Source organism: Capricornis sumatraensis, chromosome 10 (genome assembly GCF_032405125.1).
Source record: "Capricornis sumatraensis isolate serow.1 chromosome 10, serow.2, whole genome shotgun sequence".
Taxonomy (NCBI): domain Eukaryota; kingdom Metazoa; phylum Chordata; class Mammalia; order Artiodactyla; family Bovidae; genus Capricornis; species Capricornis sumatraensis.
The window spans coordinates 57944058-57951591 of NC_091078.1; the positions used below are offsets into that span (position 1 = coordinate 57944058).

General features: G+C 42.8%; 1 pseudogene; it reads left to right on the forward strand.

Annotated features, from left to right (window-relative positions):
* The first annotated feature begins 6140 nt into the window (after positions 1 to 6140).
* LOC138087712 (NADH dehydrogenase [ubiquinone] 1 beta subcomplex subunit 11, mitochondrial pseudogene) lies at positions 6141 to 6601 on the forward strand (annotated as a pseudogene).
* Positions 6602 to 7534: the final 933 nt, after the last annotated feature.

Below are 7534 nucleotides of genomic sequence, written 5' to 3' on the forward strand. Positions count from 1 at the left end.
AGAAAACAAACTCCTGGATGAAAGAGAGTGTTGGAATGACCTTTATTTAAAGGACCTTTGCCACATCCTCAAGACCATAATTATGCTGCCTTTTAAATGGCTGCACAGAGTGTGGAGCAGGACAGACAGTCTGGAGGTCTCTAAAGTGGGATATTTAAGAGGAGTCCACTGTGTAAAACTGAAGCACCAAAGAGCTACACCCACAAAGTAAGGTGAACAAGAAATAAAACTGCCTCTTGAAGCAGGCTAGCAAAAACAACACAAATTGCTTCTGGAGATGTTTCACTCTGATCCAGGTATTAAGCAATTCCCACAAATAAAGTTTTAATAGAAATTAGCAGTTCACAATCAAAATCACAAACATCAAAAGAAGTAAGTCACTGTCAATGAGACCCAGACAAAGCAATGGACAATACAAAGATTTTAGGTAGCAGAATTATCACACAGAAAATTTAAGAACCAACAGGGAAAAAAATATCAGGAAACAAGAGACTGTAAAGAATGATCTTGGCAAAATTTTAAATGAACAAAATAGAATGGCTACAAATTAAAATATTTAGCAACCACAAGTAGAAATGCAGTATGCAAGTTAAACAGCAGATTAGACACATAGGCAGAGAAAATTTTAAAGCTGGAAGATACATAGAAAGAACTTAAACCAAAATGCAGCAAAAAACACAAAATTATGCAAAATAAGTAAGAAGGGTTGGGAAACATGGAGGACAGACCAAGAAAGCCTAATGTAAGTCCAATTAAATGGGCATCTAAGAATACACAGAAGAACTGTACAAAAAAGATCTTCATGACCAAGATAATCATGATGGTGTGATCACTCACCTAGAGCCGGACATGCTAGAATGTGAAGTCAAGTGGGCTTTAGGAAGCATCACTAATAACAAAGCTGGTGGAGGTGATGGAATTCCAGCTGAGCTATTTCAAATCCTAAAAGATGATGTTGTGAAAGTGCTGCACTCAATATGCCAGTATATTCGGAAAACTCGGCAGTGGCCATAGGACTGGAAAATGTCAGTTTTCATTCCGAACCCAAAGAAAGGCAGTGCTAAAGAATGCTCAAACTACCATACAATTGCACTAATCTCACACGCTAGTAAAGTAATGCTCAAAATTCTCCAAGATAGGCTTCAGCAGTATGTGAACCATGAATTTCCAGATGTTCAAGCTGGTTTTAGAAAAGGCAGAGGAACCAGAGATCAAATTGCCAACATCCATTGAATCATCAAAAAAGCAAGAGAGTTCCAGAAAAACATCCATTTCTGCTTTATTGACTATACCAAAGCCTTTGACTGTGTGGATCACAATAAACTGTGGAAAATTCTGAAAGAGTTGGGAATACCAGACCACCTGACCTACCTCTTGAGAAATCTGAATGCAGGTCAAGAAGCAACAGTTAGAACTGGACATAGAACAACAGATTGGTTCCAAATAGGAAAAGGAGTATGTCAAGGCTGTATATTGTCACCCTGCTTATTTAACTTATATGCAGGGTACATCATGAGAAACACTGGGCTGGATTAAGCACAAGCTGGAATCAAGATTGCTGGGAGAAATATCAATAACCTCAGATATGCAGATGACACTACCCTGATGGCAGAAAGTGAAGAACTAAAGAGCCTCTTGATGAAAGTGAAATAGGAGAGTGAAGCTGGCTTAAAGCTCAACATTCAGAAAACTAAGATCATGGCATCTGGTCCTATCACTTCATGGCAAATAGAGGGGGAAACAGTGGCTGACTTTATTTTGGGGGGCTCCAAAATCACTGCAGATGGTGACTGCACCCATGAAATTAAAAGACGCATACTCCTTGGAAGGAAAGTTATGACCAACCTAGACAGCATATTAAAAAAGCAGAGACATTACTTTGCCAACAAAGGTCCGTCTAGTCAAAGCTATGGTTTTTCCAGTGGTCACGTATGGATGTGAGAGTTGGACTATAAGGAAAGCTGAGCACTGAAGAACTGATGCTTTTGAACTGTGGTGTTGGAGAAGACTCTTGAGAGTCCCTTGGACTGCAAAGAGATCCAACCAGTCCATCCTAAAGGAGATCAGTCCTGGGTGTTCACTGGAAGAACTGATGTTGAAGATGAAACTCCAATACTTTGGCCACCTGATGCGAAGAGCTGACTCATTTGAAAAGACCCTGATGCTGGGAAAGATTGAGGGCAGGAGGAGAAGGGGATAACAGAGGATGAGATGGTTGGATGGCATCACCAACTCAATGGACATGAGTTTGGGTAGACTTTGGGAGTTGGTGATGGACAGGGAGGCCTGGCGTGTTGCAGTCCATGGGGTCGCAAAGAGTCGGACATGACTGAGCAACTAAACTGAACTTATTTCCATATCTTGGCTATTGTAAATAAAAATATATCATCTTTTAGGCATAAAGTTGCATATTGTTAAGTATTTACATTTTTGTGAGACCAATCTGGAGAACTCTTTTCATCGTGTAAAACTGAAATTCTATACCCATTAAACAACTCAGTATTCTATCCTTCCCCTGGCCCTGGCCATTCAACTTTCTCTTTCTGAATTCACTATTCACAGGTACCTTATATAAGTGGAATAATAAAATATTTGTCGTTTTGTGACTGGCTTATTTCATTTTGCATATTCTTCAACAGGAGCTTCCCAGGTGGTGCAAGGGGGTAAAGAACCACCTGGCAATGCAGAAGACACAGGAGACACTGCTTCAATCCCTGAGTTGGGAAGATTCCCTGGAGGAGGGCATGGCAATCCACTCCAGTATTTTTGCCTAGAGAATCCCATGGACAGAGGAACCTGGTGGACTATTTCGCAGTCATAAAAAAGAGTAAGATTCTGCTATTGCAACAACATGAATAGATCTTGAAGGTATTATCTTCTAGTGAAAAAGATCAGATGGAGAAAGAAAAATTTCATATGATTTCATTCATATGTGGAATCTAAGAAAAAAAAACAAATAAAATAAAACTTGTAGATATAGAGAACATATTAGTAGTAACCTGACACCACCCTTACGGCAGAAAGTGGAGAACTAAAGAGGCTCTTGATAAAAGTGAAAGAGGAGAGTGAAAAAGTTGGCTTAAAATTTTTTCAGCATTCAGAAAACTAAGATCATGGTATCCGGTCCCATCACTTCATGGCAAATAGATGGGGAAACAATGGAAACAGTGACAGACTGTTTTTTAGGGGGCTCCAAAATCACTGCAGATGGTGACTGTAGTCATGAAATTAAAAGACGCTTGCTCCTTGGAATAAAGCTATGACCAACCTACATAGCATATTAAAAAGCAGAGATATCACTTTGCCGACAAAGGTCCATCTAGTCAAGGCTATGGTTTTTCCAGTAGTCATGTACAGATGTGAGAGTTGGACTATAAAGAAAGCTGAGCACCAAAGAATTGATGCTTTTGAACTGTGGTGTTGGAGAAGATTCTTTAGAGTCCCTTGGACTACAAGGAGATCCAACCAGTCCATCCTAAAGGAAATTGGTCCTGAATATTCATTGGAAGGACTGATGCTGAAGCTGAAACTCCAATATTTTGGCCACCTGATGCAAAGAACTGACTCATTTGAAAAGACCCTGATGCTGGGAAAGATTGAAGGTGCGGGGAGAAGGGGACAACAGAGGATGAGAAGGTTGTATGGCATCACCGATGTGATGTACATGAGTTTGAGTAAGCTCTGGGAGTTGATGATGGATGGGGGAAGCCTGGTATGCTGTAGTCCATGGCGCTCAAAGAGTCGGACACAACTGAGCGACTGAACTGAACTGAGAGGAAGGGGTATAATGAATAAAAGGGGTGAACTGTATGGTGATGGATGGTAACTAGACTTGTGATCAGCATCCACACTCCTTCCATGAGAGTTGATTCTGCTCCATGTTTGCAATTCTTGCCATTTCTGCCTACCACCTGTATGACTATTACTATTTTTATTTAAATCAAGTCAATTTTTAATTTTAAATATATATATATTTTAAATCTTTACACATTAAAAATTAATAATACTTGCCATAAATAGAAAGTAATCTTTAAAGCAATACAGCGAAGACAACATGATGTGATTAGATTTTAAACATGATAAGCAACATGATAAAGACAAGCCTCTTACCGTGGCTCACAGACCCAGAATGGTCTGGCCCTACCCACTCCAGCTGCCTGTTCCTTCTTTCTTCCCCTTGCCTTTTCCACTCCGGCCACAACAGCTTTCTTTCTGTCCTTAGTGCTCTCAATTCCTCCTGTGGCCACAAGGTATTTGCGCATGCTGTCCTCTCTGATGCCCCCTAGACCCTCTTCCTCAGCCTCTTTGCTCACTTAAACTCCTTCCAGCTTTTCAAATATCAGTGCAAGAAATTTTCTTACTTCATCAGTTCAGTTCAATTCATTTCAGTCGCTCAGTCGTGTCCGACTCTTTGCGACCCCATGAATCGCAGCACGCCAGGCCTCCCTGTCCATCACCAACTCCCAGAGTTCACTCAAACTCATATCCATCAAGTCAGTGATGCCATCCAACCATCTCATCCTCTGTTGTCCCCTTCTCCTCCTGCCCCCAATCCCTCCCAGCATCAGAGTCTTTTCCAGTGAGTCAACTCTTCCCATGAGGTGGCCAAAGTACTGGAGCTTCAGCTTCAGCATCATCCCTCCAAAGAAATCCCAGGGCTGATCTCCTTCAGAATGGACTGGTTGGATCTCCTTGCAGTCCAAGGGACTCTCAAGAGTCTTCTCCAACACCACAGTTCAAAAGCATCAATTCTTCGGTGCTCAGCTTTCTTCACAGTCCAACTCTCACATCCACACATGACCACAGGAAAAACCATAGCCTTGACTAGATGGACCTTTGTTGGCAAAGTAATGTCTCTGCTTTTCAATATGCTATCTAAGTTGGTCATAACTTTTCTTCATAGACCTCCCTGTTTGGGCCAGATTCTCCCACTCTCAGGCCTTAGAGTACCATAAGTCTCCCCTTAGCACTTTTTCCAAGGGCAGTTTTCCATTCATTCAAAGGATAGATTAACATCTGTCTTTTCCTCTGGATTCCATAAATCCCACCACAGCTATGACCACTCCTGGTTTTGCTTACCAGTGAATTTTCAGAAAGGTGCATGTTACATTGTAGGCACTCAATGGTATTTGTTGAGCAAATGAGTGGATGAATGAATGAGTGAATGCATGCTACTTGGATTTTTGAGATACAGTTCCTTGTAGGTGTAACTTTTCCTCCTTCAACTTGTTTCCAGTTTGGTAATGAGGCATGGGAGACACTGCAAGCTTTCTCCAGTGAGGACAGAACTGCTTCCTGGGACCACAGAGGCACAGCAGGGTATATGGCTCACAACTTTTGAGAATCAGAGCTTTCTGAACCTTATAGTCCTCCAGACACTGCTATTTCCATGTCCATTTTCTGCAAACCTCTGCCATGTCATTCACATGAGACCATGGCAGGCAGGGACTTCAACACATAAAAATAAATATATACCTAATAAAGTTTTAAATGGACTTCCATGAATCTTTCAATCTTCACCCTTCAGAAGAAGGCACATCTCTTTGCCAATTCTGCAAACTGTTCCTCCAAAATCTCTTCTAACTGTTTCTCCATCTCCATTGCTAGCCCTGCTCTCATCCTCTGGCATTTGGACCATCACAATAGATCCCTCCAGCCCTTGTCTTCTGTAGTCAATCTCTACACCATCAAAAAATCATATATGGGCAGGTTGCTTCTTAGCTGAGAAAGCCAAAATCTCCCAATTCCCTACAAAATTCTTCAAGAACTCCCCAGCAAACATTTCAGATCCTCCTCAGCCTGGCCCTAACCTCACCATTCAGCCTCTTTCCTTAACAAGAAAGCTATACTGTGGTCACTCTGAGATTTGACCCAGGCCTGCAGCATGCCAGTAGCCTACTTCCAGAAGCAAAGTGGTTTTTAAAACATCTTTCCAGGAAAGGAAGTTAATGGGTGAGCAGTGCAACAAAATACCCAGAATCAGTGCAAGCAACTGTGTACAGTGATCTCAGTCATTAGCAGAAGTCAGGAGTGATAGCTACTACACAGGCGCCCAGGCAGGTCACTTCCCTCTCAAAGTATGCAGTATGGAGACTACAGATAGAACACCATAAGAAAGGCAAGAGGGAGAACGATCTGTTATGGCAGCTGGGATGTTGGGTTTGTGCGGCCGCCGCCTTTTGGCAGTAGTGGCGACACAAGGGCTCCCGGCTGCCCATGTTCACTGGGAATCCAGCTCCTCCAGGGCTGTGATCGCCCTGTCCACTCTGGCGGGAAAGCGGCCATCAGAACCGACTTTACGCTGGCAGGAGGACCCAGAACCCGAGGACAAAAACCTCTATGAGAACAACCCAGACTCCACGGTTATGACAAAGACCCTGCTGTGGACGTCTGGAACATGCGGGTTGTTGTCTTCTGGTTCACCATCATCTTGGTCCTTGGCAGCACCTTTGTGGCTAATCTGCCTGACTGCAGGATGCAGGAGAGGGCCCGCCGGGAAGCTGAGAGGCTTGTGAAATACCGAGAGGCCCATGGCCTCCCCATCATGGAATCCAACTGCTTTGACCCCAGCAAGATCCAGCTGCCAGAGGATGAGGACTAACTGGTTGCCAAAAGGGCCATGAAAAGCACCACGTTCTCTACCATGCCCGCCATTCTGCCCTCTCCTCAGAGCCCCTAATTAAAGGGACTGAAAGTGGGGAAAAAAAAAAAAAAGAAAGGCAAGAGGATAAAGAGAAACATGTGAGAGGCTTCAAGTGTTTCTGAAGGCAAGAGACTTGGGAGATTTTTCAAGTTTCCAGTAGGTGGCTGTGTCTAGCAGGAAGGAGCTCATGGATGAGTCAAGTCAGACCCAGAATCTTGTCCTCAGCTTTAATGGATCAGAAATAGCTCATCTATTTAACAAAATAGATTAACAGGATTTCAGGGAAGCCAAATTAATAACCAGAACTTTACTCACTAGGGGTGGAAGTGAACCAAAGGGGATCAGGTAGTTGAAACATTTTTTTTATATAACCAAAATCTATATGAAGCCTGACATTTCTGATGCAGTACAGAGGTGGTTTACCTAGAACCCAGGGAGAGATATGCCAGAATGTCAGACACAGTGCCTTACTCTCTTGGCTGCAGCTGAACAACCTTGGAACGGTTTGTCGCCAGTCTTCCTTTGTCTGCCCTCTCTGTGGACTTCCATCCTTCTGCCTACATCTGTTTTTGTACGTCATAGTTTCCAAGGTTACAGTTCATTTTATGTGGCTTCTTATCTTCCTCATTTGGAAAAACCCTAATTTCATCAACTTCAAGGCTTCTCTGGGGTTGGACTTTCCATCTATTATGGAAATTCTTATTATCCAGGAATGTCACTTCCTGACCTGACGACAAATGCAAAGAGTGCAATCATCTCCCCTTGCACTTTAATTACGTTTCCAAGAAGCAGTTCAGAAAAACAGACCTGGAAAATGGCTTGAAGCTGGCTCCAGCAGGAAGTAGAGCTCTGTCAGCTGAGAAGGACTGAAAAAGCAGGAATCCTGGAAGC